The sequence below is a fragment of the Elephas maximus genome, chromosome 18, assembly GCF_024166365.1.
Source record: "Elephas maximus indicus isolate mEleMax1 chromosome 18, mEleMax1 primary haplotype, whole genome shotgun sequence".
NCBI lineage: Eukaryota > Metazoa > Chordata > Mammalia > Proboscidea > Elephantidae > Elephas > Elephas maximus.
Window position 1 is genome coordinate 8,336,401 of NC_064836.1, and position 26,049 is coordinate 8,362,449.

The window sequence follows — 26,049 nt, forward strand, 5'->3', positions numbered from 1 at the left end:
GACCCTAGAGGACAGGGCAGAATCGTCCCATAGGGTTTCGAAAGAGCAGCTGGTGAATTCAAACGGCCTACCTGTTGGCTAGCAGCCTGAGCTCTTAACCTCTTCACCACCGGGGCTCTGAGGTGTGGACAGTAATTAAAGACCCATTTCTGAAATCTTGATCCGGGTTAACTAGAGAATGTTTATAACCAGACGCAGAGCTGTGCAAGTATAAAAGGCGATGGTTTTCAAGGGCACAGGGTGCTTCTCCAGGAAAGCTTCGGGAGAAGAAAGGTAGCTCTGCAAGACAGATAAGCCAAATCAAGGTTCCCAATGAATCCGTTGAGAAAAATCACCACTGCTTAGAATAAAAAGAGGATTAGGGAGATGGATTTTTTATTGATTTCAAAGGAACAGATTTCTCGGCCTGTCCCTTACTTGATTTCTACATTTTGCTGGCTTAATAAAGCCAACTTAAATAAACTTTTTGCCAAGCCCATTTATTACTTATTGGCAGAGACCTGAGGGAGGCACCATCTCTTGAATGAAAAAAAAAAAAAAAATGCAGAGATCAGATTTACCAACATGTGTTTTTTCTTTAGTCTTCAGTTAGAAGATAGTTGTGAATTCATATTCTCAAAAATAAAACAATAAAACAAACTGAGAAGTAAAACAGATGTGTCTGCTCTCCAAATCTGGTACTTTCCTTTCAAAACCCTTGACAGCCCTGCACAACTGTTGCTAATAAAGGCATAGTTTGAAGTAATATAACCAGAGTTAATTTCTCACATGTAGTCAATGTTTAAAATAAAAAGAGCATTTTCACATTTTGGAAAATGTGATAAATATAGCAAAAAAAAATGTTACTGAAAATTTAAAAAGACAACAGAGTTTTATAGATGTCGTGTTCAAAGGTTTACACGGCCAGGACTGGATCCTGTGCAATTTTTGCATTAACCACAATAAGTGGGGAAGTTCTATTCAAGTCTACGTCCTTTACCCAAGTGGGGTTTTTATAAAGTCGCACGTAAGATTGTGTTGGCCAGCTTGCTGCAATCTCACAAATTAATTCTGGTTTATGACAAGATCTTCCTCTTTTCAGCTAGTACCTTTGATCAGTAATTAAATGAAAATGTGATGATATACGTATAAAAAACCTTATAGCTTCTTAGTGATAAAATATTTAAAGAGAGTTATCTCACTTCAATGGTATTTTAAATTAGTTGAATAACTGTATTACATTCAAAGATGTACACATTATCCATAAGCCATCTTTGACTTTTCATCGCTTTTATCTTTTCTGCAAATGTTTTGACTCATTCTACAAAATTATAATCTCTGCCAATGAGTTGGAATCAACTCGACGGCACTGGGTCTGGGTTGGGCCAATACTATTGGAGGGGGGTGTATCTGAAGTGCTTTCAACCTTTGGACCTCACAAATTATCTTCCTGAACAACTGGGTCATTTATTTACCAGAACCTCAATCATACATTCTCTTGTTTAATGAGTATATTGACTGTTTCAGGAGGCTTGGGCACCAGTGAATAGCTAGCCTAACTGTCCCTTAAAACCGTGTCTGTCAGTTGTTTAAGAAAGAAAGGGAAGCATGGCTTTCAGATTAGAAGTAAATAGAGTTTGGCCAAGAATTTATTTTTAAAGAAACAGAAAGTAACTGGCAGTAAAGTTTAGATGCTTTCCAATTTATGAAAACGGAAAACTTTTTTCTCCACAGAAACGATGGGTAATCAATCTTTTTTATTTTTTCAACTTCTTTGGGATAGACGGGTAATCAATCTATAGGTACCTAGGCTGGCCCCTAAATGCCTGTTTTACCTGTGATGGAAATGAAATCATAACAGGGCCACCCTTGAAAGCTGAGCCCAAGTCCTGAGCCTAGTACAGGCGGTCCCAAACCTTCATGAGTTTGAGCCCTCTGAGTCTGAAACCCGATACGTTCTGAGCCTGGCTGTGCCCAACCTTGTGCCTTCCTGAACCTGGAGAAAAATGAGAATTTTGTGGGCTGGGCTGTGTTGAGAGAAATCTGTAGCAATAGACTCATGTGAGAGATGAGAGAGAGCGTGTTTTGCTCATCGATTACCAGAGGAGGTGGAATGTGAACCGAGCCTGGTCACGGAAGGCCTCAGACACAATCACTCAACACTTACTGAGCACTTATGATGGGCCAGGTGCCGAGAGACGCACTGGGGATATAGTGATAAGCAAAAAATAAGCACCATAGTCTTCATTCTGTAGGCAATTAAGAAGTATAAATCCATTGCCATCCAGTCAATTCCAACTCATAGCAACTATAGGAGAGAGTAGAACTGCCCTATAGGGTTTCCAAGGCTGTAATCTTTATAGAATCCAGCTGCCACATCGTTCTCCCTTGGAGCGGCTGGTGGGCTGGGACCGCCAACCTTTTGATTAGCAGCTGAGTGCTTTACTATGCCACCTGGGTTCCTTTTTTTAGGAAGTATAGCAGTGGCTTTAAAGGGGGTAAGATAAATTGATTTGCCTTTTGGAAAGAGACTTTAGTGGCAATGTGGAAAGTGGAGGGGGGCAAGGCTGGAAACTCCAGGATCAAGGTGGTTTTAACACTCCAGGCAACACACCATGAGGGACCAAGTGATGGGGTGGGGATGAGATGGTGATATGAGCAAGCTACAGAATGCAGCCAATAGGATGTGATATAAAGTTGAGAGGAAGAAGTCTGGAATGAGTCTCAGGTGACTGGGTGCCTTAACCAGAATAGAAGAATCTATGGCAGTGGTAGCTGTTCAGTTGGGTCAAAGCAGATTCCAGTAACAGCCTTCCTCTCCTAAAAGTAATTCTTCTCTAAAGCTGATTCCATGAAAAGTAAATGACAGGAGACTAGAAAGAAAAAAACAAAAGTTCAGTTGACTAAAATTCTTTGCCACCTGATTTTTCCCCTCAAATTCTGTCGGTGAGCAGGCACCAATTTGTTGGTCCAAAAAAACAACAGCTGATCAAAAAAAAAAAAAAAAAAAAGAGAGAGAAGTAAAAAACGCCCTCTCAGGGTGCTTCTGGATTCCTGGTGGCGCAGTGATTAAGAGCTTAGCTGCTAACCAAAAGGTTGGCGGTTGGAATCGACCAGCCACTCCTTGGGAACTCTCTGGAGCAGTTCTACTCTGTCCTATACGGTCGCTTGTGAGTCAGAATTGACTCGACCGCAGTGGGTTTGGTTTTGTTTTGGATGTTTCTGTGTGCGGTGTCATATACTCTGAAGGCTCAATCTCTGCTAGCTGCAATGTTTTCTTAAAATCCTGCTAAATTACCTTTTTTTTTTTTTTTTTGGCCTAACTATGAGGTAATGTAATTTGAGTCCATTGATAACTTGGCAGATAAGGAGATAGTCCAAGTTGACCCATTAAAGCTGATGACCCCAGAGAAATGAAGATAAAAATTTTAATGTTTATTGGTTTGTACCCCCATCTTCTTCTAAAAAAGCAGTCAAAGTGGCTGATGAAAGGAAATTTACCGTCTGTCACCGACCAATGTAGAAATTATGACCCTCAGATAGTAACCTCACGTCATGTATCCCAAAAAAAAAAACTAGTGCCAAAGATGAGCAGAATTCCCACAAACTGTATCTCCTGAAAAGAAATGTAGAACTGGGAAGTGATCACCTGGTTTTTAACTGCAGCATCTTGAATAAATGTCATTACACATTCAAGCTGATTTGGAATATTAATATGGCTTAAGTGCTCAGCAACAAGTTGCCAGCATGTGCCAGGGAAGACGCTACTCTGGCCTTTGGATGTTCCTAGCCCGGAGACCCAATGGCTGAAGGCTGCTGGATTCTTCTTATATCCCAGGTGGTGAGAGAAAGTACGAGAGCCATATTGCATCCTATTTCCCCTAATGAATGCCCTTGATTTGTTTACATTATTCTCTTCTCTGACCTGCCAATATTTCTGAAAGCGCTTCTTACATTGAGCTGAGTTGAAGAGATTATCATTCTCTTTGAGGAATTGCCCCTAGCTTAAAAAGTGGCTAATACTAGCTTCAAGTCTCTTTAAGTTTAGGCTCTCCGAGTCCACTGAAATGGGTAGAAGACCGTGTCCTGCTCTGCAGGTGCATCTGTGCAGTCGTATTCGATGCTATAGGCCAAGTCTCAATTGAGGTTATAAATTGTGCTTTATTTTTCTCTGTACCTCAGTTTTGCAGCACACTGCCTGGTACAGAGTGGGTACTTACATAATGTTTAGAGGTAAAATGGATGAATGCATGGATTTGCTTAGTTTTAAACTTGCAAGGCCTTTATCAAAGGTGTGTGATGTGTAATAGGTAATAAAACAACAACAACAAAAAACAAACCTGTTGCTGTCAAGTCCATTCCAACTCATAGCAACCCTATAGGACAGAGTAGAACTGCCCCGTACGATTTCCAAGGAACAGCGAATTGCTGACCTTTTGGTTAACAGCCAACCTCTTAACTACTGTATCACCAGGGCTCCAAGAGGTAATACTTTAGCCAAAAATTCATGTCTTCTCAGGTGCAGGTTAGCTTTCTGAGACTAGCTTTTCCAAAGACCTCTCTAACAAATACCTCTTCGTAATTAGATTATTTCTGTATTCAGTTAGGATTTTCCCATTTTATGAGAGGAGATGTTTATTTATAAGGTCTTTGGGAAAGGTAGTCTCAGAAAGCTAACTTGCAGAAAGACTAGAGTGAATATTAATGGCTAAAACCAGGTGATAAATGCATGTGAGCCTGGTCCAAGTAAATGTAAGATCATAGGCCCACAGCCCATGTTGACCAACAGTATTTGAGGAATGTGACACAGCTCCTTCTTGGCATCGATAGAATTCTGTTTACAGTAAAATGGATGGCGAAAATCCATTTCTACATCTTCGTTGATCACGGTAGCTCTTTGCTTCACGTGAACTGTGGAAGGTGGCGTCTAATGACACCATAACGCGTCCCAGGCTGGATTCATCCTCAAGGGGACAAAAGTCACAGGGAAGATGGCCAAGGTTGCCTTGGGATGACTCAGCTGGTACAACAGGAAAGCTGCTGCTCTTGGATGAGCCCCCTCTGTGACAACGCAGTGAAGGTCAAAGGGCATCATTCAAAAACGAAGGTGACTGAAGAGTCATTTGCTTCATGCCAGGGACAGCGGGGCTCTATGTCGTGTCTGACCACAACTCCTTTATCTTGAAAGAGTTCAGCACGTTATCTCAAATATAAATAATCATCCAAGTAATGACTGAAATGTCCCAGAATAAAACAGTATTTGTGTGGCTCAACCAACAAGTCGGAAAGCATTTTGAAACTAGATGGGCAGCACCTCCATGTCCTGAAAGACCCTTAAAGTCATAATTTGGGAGGAAAAAATAAAGTATTTTTAAGGCAGAGCAGATAAAGCTCTCACTTTTCTGTTTGTCTTCGTGGCTATTTTAAACTAAGACAAACATTAAATGAAGAGGGCTCTCTGGTTTTTCTAGTTCTGAGTGCTGCAAAGGCCAATTAGTCTATATGTAGTTTAAATTCTTTGCAGTTAAATTTATAGAAAAATTAGTTTAAGTATAATTTATTAACAGTAAGGTCTACAATCACAGGAATTGTATCTGTTTTGCTCCTAGCATAGTATCTGACATGTATTCAGTTTTTAATAAATATTTATTGCATTCATGAATGAAATAAAGTAATGGAACTAGAAAAATTAGTAGGAAGGAAGGAAGGTTGGTTGCTTGAGGAGGCTAGGACATAGATTCTATGGATAAATATTACAGAATTTAGCATTTTTTTTTTACCTTGGAAGGTAAGTCTGAACATTATGAAGGGCATTATTATAAGGAAAATGAGACTAAACTGATTCCTTCTTCTTTGTGAATAAAATAATAAACAGAATTAATTATTGGTGATCAGTATTTAGGTTCAATTTGAAATCATGACACTAAGGGTGTCAGATACGAAAATGAGGCACAGAAGGAAGTGGGGCGACTTCTCTCTTGGGTGATGGTAATAATAAAGCATCTTCAGGTGGGTGAATCATCTAGTTTCTCCCTTATAAAGAAAAAGGACCTAAGAGATCATCTCCCTCCTAGTCTGTAGGTGAGAAAACAAAACAAGATGATTTAACTGACTTTTAGATGCAGAGCCAAGGCTACAACTGGCAACCCCAAATGCCAATCAGTGCTTTCTGTGCACACAGACCTCTTCAGGGACATTTGAATTCATCAATCAGTATTTATTAAATACAACATACATACTAAGATGTTACCTGTCATGGTTTGAGTTGTGTCCCCCAAAAATGAGTATCAGCTTGGCTAGGCCATGATTCCCAGTATTGTGTGATTGTCCACCATTTTGTCACCTGTTGTGATTCTCTTACATGTTGTAAACCCTATGTCTGTGATGTTAATGAGGCAGGATTAGAGGAAGTTGTGTTAATGAGGCAGGACTCAATCTACAGGATTAGGTTGTATCTTGAGTCAATTTCTTTTAAGATAAAAGAGAGCATTGAGCAGAGAGGAAAAGGACCTCATATCACAAAGAAAGTAGTGCCAGGAGCAGAGCATGTCCTTTTGACCCGGGGTCCCTGTGCTGAGAAGCTCCGAGGTCAGGTGAAGATTGAAGACAAGGGCCTCCCTCCAGAGCCACCAGAGAGAGAAAGCCTTCCCCTAGAGCTGGCACCCTGAATTTGGACTCCCACCCTCCTAAACTGAGAGAATAAATTTCTGTTTGTTAAAGCCATCCCCTTATTATCCACTAGATAACTAAGACAGTATCTATATTGGCAAAATGATGTAGAGAATTAGGATTATCATTAGAGGATTATGGACCAAAAAGAAAACCAACCTCTCTTTGGGTTGCGGTCCAGTCAGCCCCCATCTCATTTTGGTATCCAATACTTTTAGTGTCGTGATTTCAAATAGAACCTAGATACTGATCACCAGTAATTAATTATATGTATTATTTTATTCACGAAGGACAAGGAATCCGTTTAATCTCTAGTTTCCATATAATAACCCCATGCACAACAGACCAATGTACAAGGGAAGGACCAGTCCTGCGCCATCTTTGTGACCACTTGCAGATTGGACTGTTGTGGCCCAAGGTTTTTCCTGGCTGATTTTAGGAAGTAGATCTGCTAAAACCTGTTCAGCATCATAGCAAGATGCAAGCTTCTACTGACAGATGGGTAGTGGTTGCATGTGAGGTGCGTCGGCTGGCGGGAGGCAAGAAATCTACCACCGAACCACCACTGCCCCCAGGTAAAAAACACAGGGAACTGTTTTATATAATTCTCAATCTTCATTAAATATTCTGAATAATTATAAAGCTTTTTGCTTCCCTTGGTTTCTAAACCTATAAAACTTATTACTTCATTTGGTTTCCCAAATATATCATATGTGTTGTTATCTCTGTGTGAACTCTGGGTCCTAAAGCTTCGGTGAGCTTGACGAAAGCATTTGCCTCAAAGTCTTGGTACCCCTCTCTCCAGAGATTTCTTCCTTATGTAAGTGTATTGTCGTATCTCAGGAGCCCTGGTGGCCCAGTGGTTAAGTACTCGGCTGCTAACCAAAAGATTGGTGGTTCAAATCCACCTGCCGCTCTTCGGGAGAAAGATGGGGCAGTCTGCTTCCATAAAGATTTACAGCCTTGGAAACCCTGTGGTGCAGTTCTACCCTAGCCTGTAGGGGTCACGTGGCAACAAGTTTGGTTTTTGGATTGGTTGTGTCTTAGGTTTGATATTTTCTTTGGGCTGTTCCCTAAAAGTTAGGAAAGCTAGATGATCATAAGCTTTACTTACTTGTACCAGTGGCTATTTTAACTCTTTGTGACATTAAAAGGAGAAAGTAAACAAAACGGCCCTCTTCCCCTTTGGTGCTCATTGGTACTAAAAACCCTAAAGTAGAAACAGAAGAGCCAGAGGTGTCTGTCTTAGTCATCTAGTGCTGCTATAAAAGAAATACCACAGGTGGATGGCTTTCACAAAGAGAAGTTTATTCTCTCACAGTCCAGTAGGCTAGAAGTCTGAATTCAGGGCGCCGGCTCCAGGGGAAGCCTTTCTCTCTCCGATGGCTCTGGAGGAAGGTCCTTGCCATCAGCCTTCCCTTGGTTTGGGAGCATCTCAGCACAGGAACCTCAGGTCCAAACGACATGCCCTGCTCCCGGCACTGCTTTCTTAGTGGTATGAGGTCCCCATGTCTCTCTGCTTGCTTGCTCTTTTATATCTCAGGAGAGATTGGCTTAAGACACTATCTAGTCTTTTTTTTTTTTTAGTCTTTTAGGCCTCATCAGTATAACTGCCACTAATCCATCCTATTACGTCATAGTGACAGGATTTATAACACACAGGGAAGTCACATCAGAGGATAAAATGGTGGACAATCATACAATCATTCAAGGGAATCATGACCCAGCCAAGTTGACAGGCATTTTGGGGGGGTGGGGACACAATTCAATCCATGACAGTGTCCCTCAGGGTCAGGCTGATGAAGCTTCTTGGGGGGTGTGTGGGGAGAGGTGGGGAGTGTTAGTAAATTCCATTTTCAGGCAGAGCCTTCAGCTTTCCTAAAGAGTTCAACAGTAGCTCTGCTCTTACAGTATGATGTTGACATTGTAAACGGGATAAAATTGCACGTTTACTGGCTGAAAAATGTGGATGAGTTTAGTTTTTTGGACTAAGGAAATTTATTTGCAGCGATTAGTTTTCCAATAGTCTTTAGCATCTGATATGACAGGTATTCTTCCTTATTTGAATTTTACCCAGTAATTCTTCTGCTTTGATGTTAAAATAAAGGTCTGTCCCTTGTTTCTTCTTTTACCTAAGTATGCCATTTGTCCTCCTGGCTTTCGATGTCAGAATCTGGCCAAGATGTACTGACAAACCTCCCCAAACAGCTCGTAACGCAAGATGGGTCTCACATGTCTTAAGCCCAGCCAGGGCCTATGTGTGGAGCTTCAGCCTCTAGCACAATAATCACATATGGGCACTATTCTGTCATCAGTGTCAGGATTATATATGTACGTGTGTGTGTGTATACATATATATACAGATACACATATATAAGCTAGTTGCCATCAAGGTGACTCCAACTCATGGTGACCCCGTGTATGTCAGCGTAGAACCGTGCTCCGTATGGTTTTCAATGGCTAATTTTTCAGTAGATCACCAGGCCTTTCTTTGCAGGTGCTTCTAGGTGAACTTGAACCTCCAACCTTTCCACTGGCAGCTGAGCACGTTAGTCACTTGCACCTCCCAGGGACTCCATATATATATCGTTAAGTCATTAGGTGTGGCGTACGAAAGGTTCCGCTGTTAATACAGCCCAGAAAACCACAGTACTTCAGACAGGCCTGTCTTTTGCTTGGCTGTTGTATTTTTCTTTAAGGAAGGATCCTTCTTAATTGCTCTGTAGGAAGGATTATTATGAAGCCACCACCAAGACTGGTGTGTGCTCACCTCTAAGGAGAGGAATTCACTGTGCATCCCTTTTTCTCGTCTGCTCAGTTGTCTGCTACCCCTGAGAGGGCCACCCTCATCATGCAGAAGAGACTGTAAACTGGCCACTTTTCCAGGTGCTTTTCCAAGTCCAGACATCAGGCTGGCATTGCCGTATGAACCATGAAGAGGTGGTTCTCTCACCTCCTGTGTACAGGCTCACCTGATGACTGCCCAGTTACGGGTTGTCTGGTTGAGAATGTTGCTCCGGCTTGGTCTGCGCTCAGGACTCCCACACTCACTTTTCCAGGCTTGGAATTTCTAGAAAGAGAGTCCATGGGACACAGAGACCTCCCTTCCCTCAGCACTTCTGGAGTCGCCTCTAAGTATCATAGAACACACCTTGAAAGATAGGACTGCAGGGGAGTTTCAAAAAGAAAGAGGATATGTTTTTTACCCATTTTTCTAGGACAGGCTCCAGCAGCTTGTTGGTTTCTTTTTATTATCTACTTGTTGTTGTTGTTAGGTGCTATGGAGTTGATTTTTGACTCATAGCAACCCAATGTGACAGAGTGGAGCTGCCCCATAGGATTTCCTAGGCTGCAGCCTTTATGGGAGCAGCTCATCAGGTCTTTTCTCCACGGAGCTGCTGGGTGTGTTTGAATTTACCAACCTCTCAGTTAGGAGCCGAGCGCTTAACCAGCGTGCCACCAGGGTTCCTTGTCATCAGACTAGGTATCCCTATTGGGTATCAAGAGAATAAGAAAGCACAATCTAAGGAAAGCAACAGAAACAAAGAGAAAAATGGATTGCCTTTTTGCAGCATTTAATCCAGTTAATAAAAGAGACTCCTGAATGAAACAGAGAAATTTGATCACATTGGTGAAAACCGTTTGCAGTGCCTAAAGCAGAAGGAACCACCCCCCTTATAAATCAGAGAAGGACAGCCCAGGGTGTGTCATTGGCGCTAAAGCCAACCACCAGCTCACCTGGAAGGAGAACTAGGAGTGCCTGTTGCCATTGCTTGGGTGACTGCCACTCCCAGGAGTGCTGTACAAGCTTCAGAGAGGGCTTTTTTTTGAAAACTAGTGGAAACTTATATTTGTGCCTCCCGACTTATGTCTGAATATTTAAATCTGAAACAAGTGTGGAAGTCTGCATATCATAAAATTCTACTTACATGGCATGTGCATAAAAGATGGTCTTGAAACAGCAAAAACCAGTCTTCCGTTATGTGGTAATTGTCCTGCCTGAGGCTGGTCGCAATATTTGCCTTATTACAGCCTTCATCTAAATATGGTCATCCACACATATCCTCACACACACGTGCACACCACACTCACACACACCACACACACAGCACATACACGAACACACGTCGTATTCACACTAACACATCACACACACAGTACTCACACAAACATACACTACACCTACACGCCACATACTTATACACCACACTCACACACACACACCATACTCACACATCACACAACACTCTTGTGCATACTCACACAAACACACCCTCACACGTCAACAGACACACACATAGTCACGCATACTCATACACCACACACAAACACATACCATGCTCACACAAACATATACTCACAGATACCACAGACACACACAGCACACATAGACACACACCATCCTCACATACACACACCACGTATACAAACACACCATACTCACACACCACATACATCACAAACACACACCACACTTGGGCAAGTGCACACACACAAACAATATCACAATTGGCCTAATATAAAGCCTAGTGATGCAGCATACTCACTTCACACCTTTGCCCAAGGGCTTTGGTAAAATTGTTCCTCACGACATCAGAAAAGCAAAAGAAATATCCCAAGGCTCTTATTATAATTAGCATTCAGTCTCAGTTTTTACTTTCTCATATATGATAGTCTAATTTAGAAAAACAGTCAGTAGACACTTGTCAAATAACTACGCATATCTTCATACTGATGCTGCACTAATATATATGCAGCTGAGGGTAATGCTGGCAAATGAGCGTTTCCTAGAATTTATGTAATCATTTGAAATTCAGAAAGGATTGATTAGCATTCAAGAGATGCCACCGTTCGATATTTACACCATAGAGATTTGGCAGAAGCAAATAATGGCACATAAAGTTGATGCTTGTCTTAATTAAATGCAGTATAATAGGTGTTGTGTGTGGGTTTTTTTTTTTTTTTTTCTTTCAGTGAGCAAAGCAGTTTAGCCATGACCAGATATAATTCATTTTGGAGTTCTAAGTTTGAATTTAATCAATACGTATTTACAGCCGTGGAAGAAGTGATTATCATTTGTTATCTGCTGGCACTAGAGTATAATTGTATAAATGGCATTTATTTAGGCATATCTGAGAATAGCTTATGCCTAAAAATATCATATTTTATTTGTTAATACTAATATTGTCATTATGCTAACTACTGCTATTTAGTGAGACGATTTTTCAGAGACATATTGGCCTGGCAAACTGGGAATAACCAATGAGGAAAATGAAGTGAGAATGTTGTGTGCTCTGGCTAACGTTTCTCCCTGCTTTGACAGTGCCAACCACTCTGTTAAAATTTCAGACTAGCCAAAACCATACACCTCCCAGGACCAAGATACTGGACCTGAGGTCTAAGGACATCTAGGGCAATTGGCATATCATAATCCATATAGACAATGTTCAACATCCTACCTTGGTGAGTAGTGAGTGAGGTCTTAAAAGCTTGCGAGTGGCCATCTAAGGTACAACTACTAGTATCTTCCCATCTGGAGCAAAAAAGGAAACCAAAGACTCAAGGAAACAATTAGTCCAAAGGACTAATGGACCTCATGAACCATGGCCTCTACTAGCCTGAGACCAGAAGAACTGGATGAGAACTGGATGGTGCCCAGCTACCACTGCTAACTGCTCTGACCAGGACCATAATAGTAGGTCATGGACAGAGTGGAAGAGAAATGTAGAACAAAATTCAAACTCATAAATAAGACCAGACTTACTGGTCTGTTACAGACTGGTAAAACCCCCGAGACTATCACCTTTAGACACCCTTCAAACTTGGAACTGAAATCGCTCCCAGAGATCACATTATAGCCATATAATAGATAGGTCCATAAAATAAACAGTAACACTGGTGAAGAATGTACACCTCAGAACAATCAACTATATCAGACCTAAAGGGCAGCATTTGCCCAAAAGCAAACTTCAGAAGGATGGTAGGGGCAGGAAACCTGAGTGAATGGACACAGGGAACCCAGGGAGGATGGAGTGGAGGTGGGGGGGGAGAGTGCTGACAAATTCAGAAGTTTGCAACCAATATCACGAAACAAGCTGTGTAAAACTTGTTGAAAGAGAAACTAATTTGCTCTGTGAACTTTCACCTAAACCACAATAAAGTGTTCGAAAAAAAGAGGCAATGCGCACAGTATATAATATAAAAGTAGTAAATATACATATTGAGAAATTCTAACAGCTCAAGGATATAAGGTGAAAAATACCTATAGTCCCACCCTTGTAAGAATTAGATCTCCATGATAGTACTGTTAAAACTTTGTCCATCATTCAAGAAATTGTGTCTACATGCAAGTATATATATGTATTTATACATATGTATATCCTTAAAATAAGAATGGGATAAAACTATGATTACGCCTTAAAACAAAACAAAAATTCCTCCAAATAAAGTGGCTGGCTTAGTATTGACTTAGAAGAGGTTAGTCAGTTACCAGCTCCGAGCTTGAGTACTAGTGAACTCTGGACACTCCGGGGCTTTGTGTCTATTCTAAAATGGAGCAAATCAGTGACTCACATCTGAGTCATTCTTGAAGCCTTTGCCCAAGTTCAGTGATAAAAATCTGATGAGTTCATTCCTGAGTTCTGGCAGTGTTTGGATAACAGGGTTTGGTTCCAAACAAACCTAACCAAGCCCAGTACTAAGAATCAGCATGCAAGTAAAAGGCCTTTCATCTTTTTTAAAGAAGTAAATTCCAGAAAACCTATCAAGTGCCTACTACGTGCAGTGGCATTCTACTAGGCAGGGTATGAACTGGCAGCATACGGACTTTGCAAAGAGTGGAAAACTCAATATGATGCAGAACCGTACTGTGGACCTTGGGGACATGGTTCCAAGTAAAGCACAGCGAACCAAATGAAGCGCTCAAAGTCCTGCACACAGTCGGCAACACAGTGCACGCCTACTGCTGCTTCTCTCTTCAGCGTCTTCTCTTTTTTTCTGTTCTGCCTTCCCAGTAGATCAATGCATATTCCACACACACGCTGTTCTCTTCAGTCCCATTTCATCAAAGAAAAAGCCTTCTTCAACTCTCACATTTACCTTTACAAATCCAAGTCATGAAGAGAATTGGCAGACCGCGTGGGGTCACCTCCAGTGGCCTCAGCAGCGGATACTGCACCTGAAACACCCTGAACTACTCAGATTTTTTTACTGCAACTTTGGCCTCGGCACTGGAAAGACACCAGATCGTAGAGCATTAACAGAGAAAAGAGTCTTCCAGATTGCCTAATCCCACCACCTCTCATTTCTAGATAAGGAAATTGAGGCTAACAGAGGTTAAATTACTCGTACAGAGTCATGCCGAGCCAGGATTTGAATGGAAATGCCCTGAGTCCATGCACAAGAACAGAGCACAGAGATGGGTTTCAATAATCACGGAAATACTACGTATTTATCCTTTTCAAAATTAGACCTGGGATCTTCTTTGCCATCCTTTTCATCTAAATCTAAAAAAATCACCATTGTGATGTGTGCAAAAGTAATTTCCCAGGAAAGTAAGGAATGCAAGTTACGTTTTATCCCATTGTTGTTGATGTTGTTAGGTGCCATCCAATCAGTTCAAGCTCATAGCAACCCTGTGTACAAAAGAATGAAACGCTGCCTGGTCCCGCACCGTCCTTTCAATCGTTTTCATGTTTGAGCCCATTGCTGCAGCTGCTGCGTCAGTCCATCCCATCGACGGTCTGCACGTCTCACTGCCCCTCTACTTCACCTGGCGTGGTATCCCCATCCCATCGACGGTCTGCACGTCTCACTGCCCCTCTACTTCACCCGGCGTGGTATCCCCATCCCATCGACGGTCTGCACGTCTCACTGCCCCTCTACTTCACCCGGCGTGGTATCCCCATCCCATCGACGGTCTGCACGTCTCACTGCCCCTCTACTTCACCCGGCGTGGTATCCCCATCCCATCGACGGTCTGCACGTCTCACTGCCCCTCTACTTCACCCGGCGTGGTATCCCCATCCCATCGACGGTCTGCACGTCTCACTGCCCCTCTACTTCACCCGGCGTGGTATCCCCATCCCATCGACGGTCTGCATGTTTCTCACTGCCCCTCTACTTCACCCAGCATGGTATCCTTCTCCGGGCACTGATTCCTCCTGATAACGTGTCCAAGGTACCAGAGACAAAGTCTCACCATTCTTGCTTCTGATGAGCATTCTGGCTATACTTCTTCCAAGACAGATATGTTCATTTTTCTGGCAATTCAGGTATATTAAATATTCTTTGCTAACACCATAATTCAAAGGCATGAATTCTTTGGTCTTCCTTATTCATTGTCCAACTTTCACATGTATATGAGGCAATTGAAAACACCATGGCTTGGGTCAGGTGTACCTTAGTCCTTAAAGTGACGTTTGCTTTTTAACACTTTAGAAAGGTCTTTTACAGCAGATTTGCCCAATGCAATGTGTCGTTTGATTTCTTGACTGCTGCTTCTGTAGGCATTGACTCTGTACCCAAGCAAAATGAAACCCTTGACAACTTCAGTCTTTTCTCCATTTAACATGATGTTGCTTATTGGTCCAGTTGTGAGGATTTTTGTTTTCTTTATGTTGAGGTATAATCCGTATTGAAGGCTGTTGTTTTTGATCTTCATCAAAAACTGTTCCAAGTCCTCTTCATTTTCAGCAAGCAATGTTGTGTCATCTGCATAATGAGTCTTCCTCCAATTCTGATGCCATGTTCTTCTTATAATCCAGCTTCTCAGATTATTTGCTCAGCATACAGATTGAATGAATATGGTGAAAAGATACAACCCTGATGCCCACCTTTCTTGACTTTAAACCATGCAGTATTATTCCCTTGTTCTGTTCTAATGACTCCCTCTTGATCTATGTACAGGTTCCTTATGAGTACAATTAAGTGTTCTGGAATTTCCATTCTTTGCAATGTTATCCGTCATTTGTTATGATTCGCACCGTTGAAGGCCTTTGCATAGTCAATAAAACACAGATAAACGTCCTTCTGGTATTCTCTGCCTTCAGCCAGGATCCATCTGACATCAGCAGTGATATCCCTGGTTCCACGTCCTCTTCTTGACCTGGCTTGAATTTCTAGCAGTTCCCTCTCGTACTGCTGTTACATTTTTGAATGATCTTCAGCAAAATTTTACTTGCATGTGATATTAATGATATTGTTCGATAATTTCTGCACTCTGTTGGATCACCTTTATTTGGAATGGGTACAAATATGGATCTCTTCCAGTCAGTCGGCCAGGTAGCTGTCTTCCAAATTTCTTGGCAACACTGCACCCTTCGTTGAGACATCTCAGTTGGTATTCCACCAAGTCCTGGAGCCTTCTTTTTTACCAATGCCTTCAGTGCAGTTTGAACCTCTTCCTTCAGGTTGTAGTTTGGCCCTTGTGGACTTGTTCTAATTTTCTTCAGCTTCGACTTGAACTTGCATATGAGCCACTGCTCATATGATGGTCTGTTCTGCAGGCAGCCCCTGGCCTTGTTCTGACTGATGATATTGAGCTTTTCTATTGTCTTTTGCCATAGATGTAGTTGATTTATTCCTGTGTATTCCATCTGGCAAGGTCTAAGTGTATATTCGCCGTTTATGTTGTTGAAAAAAAGGTATTTGCAACAAAGAAGTCGTTGATCTTACAAAATTCCATCATGGATCTCTGGCATCATTTCTGTCACTGACACCACATTTTCCAACTACCAATCCTTCTTCTTTGCTTCCAGCTTTCACGTTGCAATCACCAGTAATTATCAATGCATTTTGACTGCATGTTTGATCAATTTCAGGCTGCAGAAGTTGGTAAAAATCTTCATTTTCTTCATCTTTGGCCTTAGTGGTAGGTGTGTAAATTTGAATAATAGTCGTGTTAACTGGTCTTCCTTGTAAACATTTGGATATTATCCTATCACTGACAGCGTTGTACTTCAGGATAGATCTTGAAATGTTCCTTTTGACAATGAATGTAACAGCATTCCTCTTCAATTTGTCATTCCCGGCATAGTAGATCATATGATTGTCTGATTCAAAACGCCAATACCAGTTCATTTCAGTTCACTAATGCCTAGGTTATCAATGTTTATGCATTCCATTTTTGATGACTTCCAGTTTCCCTAGATTCATATTTCATACATTCCACATTCCAATTATTAATGGATGTTTGCAGCTGTTTCTTCTCAGTTTGTGTACTGCCACATCAGCAAATGAAAGCTTGTCTCCATCTACGTCATTAAGGTCTCCTCCACTTTGAGATGGTAGCTCTTCCTCAGTCATCTTTTGAGTGCCTTCCAACCTGAGGGGCTCTCCTTCCAGCACTGTATCAGACAGTGTTCCACTGCTATTTATAGGGTTTTCACTGGTCAATTTTTTTCAGAAGTAGACTGCCAGGTTCTTCTTCTTAGCCTGCCTTAGTCTAGAAGCTCTGCTGAAACCTGTCCACCAAGGGTGACCCTGCTGGTATTTGAAATACCAGTGGCAAATCTTCTAGTATCATAGCAACACAGAAGCCACCATAGTACGACAAACTGACAGAGATGTGGTGGTTTATCCTATTAAGGCTCAGTTTTGCATGTTGTATCCTGTGAATGTTGAACTTTGGGAGATAGCGTCTCTCCCTTAGTCACTCACACTTTGTCCCAGCTTCATGGGGGTGCATGGCACTCTGTGCCATCCAAAAACATGTGACCTGAGTGACAATGCTGAGCTCATATTGGACAATTCCAACTAATCATTCATGGGGAATTACCACATTCTAAGTTTGTCTTATCTTGGTTAGCATATTAAAAGAAAAAGAAAAAAAAGCTCATGAGTCGATTCTGACCCATCAAGTCAATTCTGATTCATGGTGACTGCATGTGTGTGAGAATAGAACTGTGCTCCATAGAGTTTTCAATGGCTGATTGTTTTTGAAGTAGATCACCAGGCCTTTCTTCCAAGGTGCCTCTCAGTGAATGCAAGTCTCCAGTCTTTTACTTAGCAGCTGAAAATGTAGCCATTTGCACCATCCAGGTCTCTAGATAAATAGGTAGGTGGGTAGGTAGATGTCATACTTGAATTAATCCTTTCTCTCTACTATTTGTTCTAAGAGAAAATAAAGTTATTATATTCGTGTTATTATCATTTATGTATAATTTTTTTTTTATTTAGGAAGTACTCTTTACATATGTTACATCCTTACAGTAATTTTACAGAAGGTCACTAGACTCAGAGAACATGGCTAAGTGCCCAGGACACATGGTCAGGGGTCGGAGAGAGCCCATGGTTCAAGCCAGGTTCTCTGACACTAGACCTGCTGTTATCCTTCTCTACCACCCAGGAAAGAAAGACTTATGATTTGGGTCTGGAAGAATAAATGAAGTAGGAAGGTAGGGAGAAAAAGGGCGGGCATTCATGACTGAGGAGATGTGATCTGGTGGTGAAGACTATAGACTTGAATTCAGATTCTTGCTCTATGACATTCGTAGGCAATCTGTGTAACCTCTGATTCTCCATCTGTAACATAAATAATGATAGTCTGTGTGAAGTATTGTTTTGAGGTTAAATTTAATGATTAGTCTGAAGGACTTAGCACAATGCCTGGTACATGGTACCTGATAAATTAGTACTATTCACAACATCTCTGTGTATCTCCATGGAATTCACATAAGTGAAGGCCCCTCAGTGGGAAATTCCTCTTCTGGGATACAATCCTTGGTGTACAGTTATCTGAAAATGGTCTTTCTGATGTTAACAATAACTGACATATTAATTCAGTATCAAGCCATAGTTTAAAATCTTGTATCTGCTGTATTTTGATGCAGCTAGCACTTGCCTTAGACATTGGTTTCCCAATCATGCACACCCCTGCGAAGTATTTTCCTAAGGGGACTGTGCTGATTATTTTGAGAGCAAAAAATTTGCATAGCATGCTTACGAAAATGTCTCAGAAAATATGAAAATACCTCACAGCGGGAGGACATGGTTGGCAAACAAGTGTCCTTTAAGTAAAAATATGGTGGTAACCAAGCCTCCTGCTACAGAGAACATTGATCTTGCTGGTAAAACTAAAAAGGCACCATTATTGCCTCTGGTGTCTTGAAATATGTCAGAGAAAGCAAACTCAAGACACTTTATTTCATCCACCACCAATCCCAAAATCAAGCCAAAGTCAAATAATGGTCAATAAGCCCCCATCCCAGGCTGGCGCAGGCCTTGGATGTGTATGTTCTGACAAAGTGAAGTGCCAGGACCTATAGAACAGAGTAGAACTGCCCCATAGGGTTTCCAAGGAGCGGCTGGTGGATTCGAACCACCAACCGTTTGGTTAGCTGCCAAGCTCTTTTTTTTTTTTTTTTTTTATTTGTTATTAGTATTATTTTAATTGTACTTTAGATGAAGGTTTACAGAGCAAACTAACTTCTCATTAAACAACTACTACACATACTGTTTTGTGACATTGGTTTGTCACGACATGTCAACACTCTCCCCTTCTCGACCTTGGGTTCCCCATCTCCAGTTTTCCTGTCCCCTTCTGCCTTCTTGTCCCTACCCCTGAGCTGGTGTGCCCATTTAGTCTCATTTTGTTTTATGGGCTTGTGTAACCTTTGGTTGAAGGGTGAACCTCAGGAATGACTTCATTACTGAGCTAAAAGGGTGTCCAGGGGCCATACTCTCGGGGTTTCTCCAGTCTGTGTCAGACCAATAAGTCTGGTCCTTCTTGTGTGTGTGAGTTAGAATTTTCTTCTACATTTTTCTCCAGCTCTGTCCAGGACTCTCTATTGTGTTCCTTGTCAGAGCAGTTAGTGGTGGTAGCCAAGTACAATATGGTTGTGCTGGACTCAGTCTGGTGGAGCTGTGGTAGTTGTGGTCCATTAGTCCTTTGGACTAATCTTTCCCTTGTGTCTTTAGTCTTTTTCATTTTCCCTTGCTCCAAACTGGGTAGCAGCTGAGCTCTTAACCACTGCACCACTAGAGCTCTATAGTCAACTACCTAAAAAGGCTATAATGGCTCTTTCACACATACTAATACGTAGTCTCTAAATCTGGTGGTTAAGCAGAAATTATGGTGTCAGTCATATAAAATAGAAGACTTCACTTAGAGAACCCTCCTGTTTCCTTTGGAACTAAAATTCCAGCTAACTGAATTCCTTCCAATACAGTTGCTGAAATTTGAGAAATGAAACCTTGCAGAGAAATTAACTGTATTCTTTACTTAATTACTGTTAATGCAAAATAATCATATCCTATTAATGATTTTTTTTATTAATGATAGTTAGCAGTAAGCATTAATAATAATTAGCAGTAATTAATGATAATAATAGATTCTCTCATCCCTCCTCTTGTTTGCTTCAAGCTCAAGAAACTAAGAGTAGTGGGAGAACAGGAAGTGAAGATTAAGAGATAAATGTGTGTATGTTGTAAAATATTTTCCTAGTGTAAAAATGTGGACGTTGTAGTCAAAAGTCCGGGGTTCTACCACCTAGAAGTAGAGTAACAGGGACACGGGGAAGGCTTTGCTGACGGGAGAGTGTTCCTACTTAATATTGATGTGTAAGTCAGCTGTAAGCTTCAGCTGCACTTTTCAGCCGTAAACCGTCAAAACCAGTATTTGTCTCATAGGATGTTTGTGTGAGGTTCATCCTTCACATCTCAGTTCAAAATTATGTTCTCTAAGAAGTCTTCCCTAACTTTACAGCAGACACACACTTCTTCCTCTGGATTACTGTTGCTTCTTAAGCAAATCTCCACTTATATTACTTTGTAATTGTTTTAAATGTCCCACAACTGGAATGCCAGCTCTGGTTTCATCCTGTATTCCTAACACTTAGCACCATGCCTGGAATATTTTGTTGTTATTGTTATCACTGGCGAGTCAGCCCCCAACCCATGACAATCTCATGCACAACGGATCTAAATGCCACCCGGTCCTGTATCATCCCCACGATTGGATGCTAACCAAACCATTGTGATCCATAGAGTTTTCATTGGCTGATTTTCAGAATTAGGTCACTAGGCCTTTCTTCCTACTCCCTCCTAATCTGGAAGCTTCTCTGAAACCTGTTTAGCATCATAGAAACGTGCAAGCCTCCACTGACAGATGAGCGGTGGCTGCACGTGAAGTGCATTGGCCAGGAATCGACCTGGGTCTCGTGTGGAGGACGAGAATGCTACCACAGAGCTACCACTGTCCTCTATGAACCAAAAAACCCACTGCCGTCGAGTCGAATCCCGACTCATAGCAACCCTATAGGACAGAGTAGAACTGCCCCGTAGAGTTTTCAAGAAATGGCTAGTGGATTTGAACTGCCGACCTTTTGGTTAACAGCCGAGCTCTTAACCACTGCGCCACCAGGGCTCCACTGCCGTCTATAGTTCATATTAAAAAGCAATACTTGTGTAGCTAACCTGTTCAATTATAATAGCTCCCTCTGATTTTCTGTCTTCTCTGAGCAGACCACATTTTACGTATTGTTTCTAATCCTCAAAGCAAACCTTAAAAGACAGGTACCGCTAGCTAGGCCTGTTCTGCTTTCCTTCCTTGAGATCAGAGAAGTCAAACAACTGGACAGAATCACCCAGCTAGAAAGGAGCTGCACTGAGACTGGCGTGCACTTCAGACTCCAAAGCCCAGGTTTTCTCCACTCCTGGTTGCTGCTTTTCTGATGAAGTCACTAAGTATATAAGCCATCAGGCACTACACGAATGCTTGCGATTTATGATGATGGTAACTCATTCTAAGTAGACCAGGAATCTGGAGGCATTCTGAGCTTTCTAGACTTTACCTGAAAGGATAAGGGCTGGTTACTAAGCCCACCTTCTTGATGGTTAGCGGTTCCCCTTCACCTGCGTCCCTCTCGGGATTGGCAAGTGTGGCTTCAGCCGGAGCTGCCTTCTAACTTGCCAGCTGTACGAATGGGGCTGCAGGTCCCATCACCGGAGTCAGAAGCACTGCCGAAACGATGGGCCTCCTCCATCAAACGGGCCTGCCGAAATGATGGGCCTCCTCCATCAAACGGGCCTGCTGACTCTATGCAGAATTTCTTTTTAACTTGAAGAATCATTTGGTATCCGAATTCCTTTCCTCTATCAGGTAATAGATAATTCATCAGAAATCCCTAGCCTACATTATTAGCAGATTCAAACTCAAGGGACTCTATGGAATAGGGAGTGAAGATTAAAACATGAATTCACGTATGCTTTTAAATATTTTAAGAATACCAAAATAAAATATGAAAAAATTTTGCATCACATAGTTGTTAGTATGTGTCTGATACTCAGTTAGGATAGCATTTTAGTAATTAGCAATTTTTTAATTAAAAAAAATTGTTATTGTTTGCCACAAGAAAGTATGAGAAAAATTGGATAACGATATGTGATGGCAGTTTTCCAGGGCTACCCATATCAAAAGGAATCGGGGTCCACAAATACTGTAACAGTATCATTTCTAATTATAACTTCAAGGAACTTCCTGTCTCAAAGAGGTAACTGCAGAAACTTATCTTAAAAAAGAAGGCGGCTTTGAGGATTGAAAAACATCTTAATTTGCCCTTTTGGCTCCATGTTATGCTTTCCAGATTTCTCCGTCGATTCATGGAGCTCTGGAATCCTTAATCTAGATCTCAATCCAGAATCTAGATCATCATCTTTACTGATCTATAATATTTTATTATATAATGTAGCATACAATTTATTTATTCTCCAGTTGATAAATACTTGGAGTTTTTCAGTATTTATTACAAACAATGCTAAAGGAACGTTTTTCTACATGTCTTATTATAACATATACGCAAGAATATGTGGTATATTGCCAAGCAATCATTTTCAGTACTAAAAATCTCCAGATTATTCTCCGAAATGGCTGTACCAAATTACATTCCTAATACCAGTAAATGAGAGTTCCCATTTTTCCACATTATCAACACGATAATTTAATTTCTGTCATTATTTTGTTTTAATTTGCATTTCTGATTACCAGTGAAATTGAGCGTCTTTTTGTGTTCCTGTGAAATACCTGTTTTTTTCTTCTGCCCATTCGATTGTATACATTTCTCCTTTCCGTATTGATTTGAGTCCATCTCTCTGTCTGCCTGCCTGCCTGCCTATCTATTATCTATCTATCCATCTATCCGTCTGTCCATCCATCCATCTATCATATATGTAGGATACTAAGGTCGCTCTGAGTCAGAATCGACTTAGCAGCAACAGGTAATCCCTTCCTAGGAGCCCTGGTGGCGCAATGGTTAAGCTTTTGGCTTCTAACAGAAACATTGGTGGTTCGAACCCACCAGAGGCTCCACAGGAGAAAGACTTGGTGATTTGCTCCTGTAAAGATTACTGCCAAGAAAACCCTATGGGGCAGTTCTACTCTGTCACATGGGGCTGCTATCAGTTGAAAATCTACTTGACGATACCTAACAACAACAAGGTTATATTCATTGCAAACGTCTGCTCTTAGTTTGGCTTTTCTTTTCACTTTATTTATGTATATTTTCTTCCACAGAAGTAGTTACATATATGAACATTTTCCTAGGTAGTTTTTGCTTTTTGTGTCTTCCTTAAATTTTTCCCTGCCTTTCAGGTCATAACACATATTCTCCTTTATCTTTTCCCAATAAAATCTTTTTTTTTCATATTTGGATCTTTAGTGTGCCCCAAATTTGTTTTTGTGTATGGTGTGAGGTGAAGCTAGATATACTTTTGATTTTATTTAATTTCCTTACAGGTAGTCAAATGTCCCAACACTATTTATTGAATAGTTTGTCTTTCCCACTACTTTTAATATCAACTGTCTCATAAACTCAAGATGTGTTTCTAGATTGTCTATTTTGTTTCATACCAAAAAAAAGCCCATTGCCGTTGAGTTGATTCTAACCCATAGTGACCCTGTGGGACAGAGTAGAACTGCCCCATAGGGTTTCCAGGGAGTGGCTGGTAGATTCAAACTGTTGACCTTTTGGTTAGCAGCTGTCGCTCTTAACCATTGTGCCTTGAGGGCTCCATGGGCCTATTTAATTTTCTTAGTGCTAATGATTTTAAGTATTCTTGTAAATAGTTTCCACATCTTTTATTTCAAAATAGCCTTAATTATTCTTGGGCTTTTGCTCTTTCATACAACCTTTGGGATTGACTTGCTGTGTTATACAAAGAACCCAGTTTGAATTTTGAATAGCATTACTTTATATTTAAAGATCAATTTGGGGAGAAGTATCATCTTCATAAAACCGAGCCTTTCCCATCCATGAACATAGTATATCTTTCTTTTAATCCAGTGTACTTTGGTGTTCTTCAATAAAACTTTTTCATTTTCCCTGCAAAGTTATTGCACATAATTTGTTACATATATATTCTAGCTACTTTGAGTTTGTTATTGTGAATACAAACTTTTTTTCTATTATATGTTCTAATTGGTTAGTAGCCAGGCAGTTGATTTTTTTCATAGACAATAACATAGTCTGCAAGTAAATACAGATTTATCTCTGCCTTTCTGGTTTCTTTTTCTTATTTTATTGATTAGACAATGTTGATCAAAGCTGGTAATGGGTACTCTTGCCTTATTCCAATCCTTAATGGAAATGCTTGAAAAGTCTCACAATCACTGTAGCTCTTGAATGAATATCCTGAGGTTACAAATGTTCTTTTCTATCTAAGACTTTTTATCATAAAGGAATATTGATGGTGATCAAATGCTTTCTTTGTATCTGTCGAGACATATTTATTGAGATGATCCTATTTTTTTTCTTTTTTAATTTGTTAGTGAGTATAAAATAAATAAGGAGTCTCTAGGTGGCACAATGGCGCAGTTCTAGTCTGTCCTATAGGGTCGCTGTGAGTCAGAATCGACAGCAGTGGGTTTGGTTTTTTTGGTTTAGGTGGCACAAATAGTTAAGTACTTGGCTACTAACTGAAAGGTTGGTGGTTCAGATCCACTGAGAGATAAAAAAAAAAAAAAAAAAACCACTGAGAGGTACCTGGGAAGAAAGGCCTAGCAATTTACTTCTGAAAAATCAGCCATTGAAAACACTACAGAGCACAGTTCTACTCTGAAACACATGGAGTTGCCATGAGTCAGAATCAACTCAATGGCAACACATTTTGGTTTTTTGTTTGTTTTTTTTTTTTGGTTATAACATAGAGTAAAACCAGACTTGCAGTACTAGGAAAAGCTTGATCATGATAAACTATTTTTGTATACTGCCAAATTCTTTTTGCTAGTATTTCATTAGACCTTGGGCATTATGTGCATAAATGATATCAGTCTATAATTTTATTTGCATGTATTATAGTTTTATCTCATTTTAATTTTTAATATTTTGGTGACTTCCTCCTTTTTTATTTCTCCATCAGTCAACCCAGAGTTATTAGCCTTCTTTAAAAAAAAAAAAAAAAAACCTGTTGGTTTTGTTGATCTTTCATTTTTTCTATCTTCTCTTACAATAAATCCTGTTCTTTCGTGTTTTGTTGTGCTTGTTCTAGCTTCTTGAGTTGAATGTTGTGTTAATTTATTTTCAGCCATACATTTCAGTTGTTTGTAATGAAAGCATTTAGTGTTAGAAAGTTGCCTCTTGGCATAGCTTTAACTCTACCTGCCGAAATTTTTATGTGGGATATTTTCGGGGGCATGCAAGGGTTGCTCCAGGTTGTACAGGTCATATTCTACAGAACTCTAGGGGGCACCATTCACATCATAGTCTATGTTAGTGTTATCCCTTATAGTTGTGTGGTGCACAACCTGAACAACCTTATGTGATGGCTCTGTGAACTCAGCTGCTAACCAGTCAGCAGTTCAAACCCACTAGCCACTGCTTGGAAACTCCATGGGGCAGGTCTGCTCTGTCCTGTAGGGTGGATATGAGTCAGAATCAACTCAATGGCATTAGGTTTCATATCTACATTCAATTCTAAGGGTTTTGTGATCTCTACTGTGATTTGGCTTTTAATCCATTATTTACTTAAGAGTGGATTTTTAAGTTTCAAAACAAACGAGGGTTTTGACTCTTTTCATTTTTGGATTCTGAGTTGATTGTATTATGGTGTTATGCACACTTACTGATTCCTTGAAATGTGTTGAGACTTCCTTTGTGATATATTTAGTTGATTTTTATAAATGTGGCATGTGTACTAAAGAAAAAAAAAATACAGTCTTATTTGTTAGGTACTGGGTGGTGCAAATGGTTAACACATTCAGCTGTTAACCAAAAGGTTGTGGTTCAGGTCTATCCAGAGGCGCCTCAGAAGAAAGGCCTGACAATCTCCTTTTGAAAAATCAGCCACTGAAAACCCTATAGAGCACAGTTTTACTCTGGCACACATTGGGGTCTCGATGAGTCAAAGTCACCTCACAGGCAACTGGATTGCTGGAGTACTATTTATATTAAAAACATACTAGAGTAC

At 40.7% G+C, this 26,049-nt stretch overlaps 1 protein-coding gene across 5 annotated transcripts in view; it reads left to right on the forward strand.

The window, feature by feature from the left end:
• Positions 1 to 26,049, forward strand: part of NR5A2 (nuclear receptor subfamily 5 group A member 2) — a 149,250-nt gene that overhangs the window by 87,994 nt on the left and 35,207 nt on the right. The gene's annotated exons all lie outside the window — the stretch shown is intronic.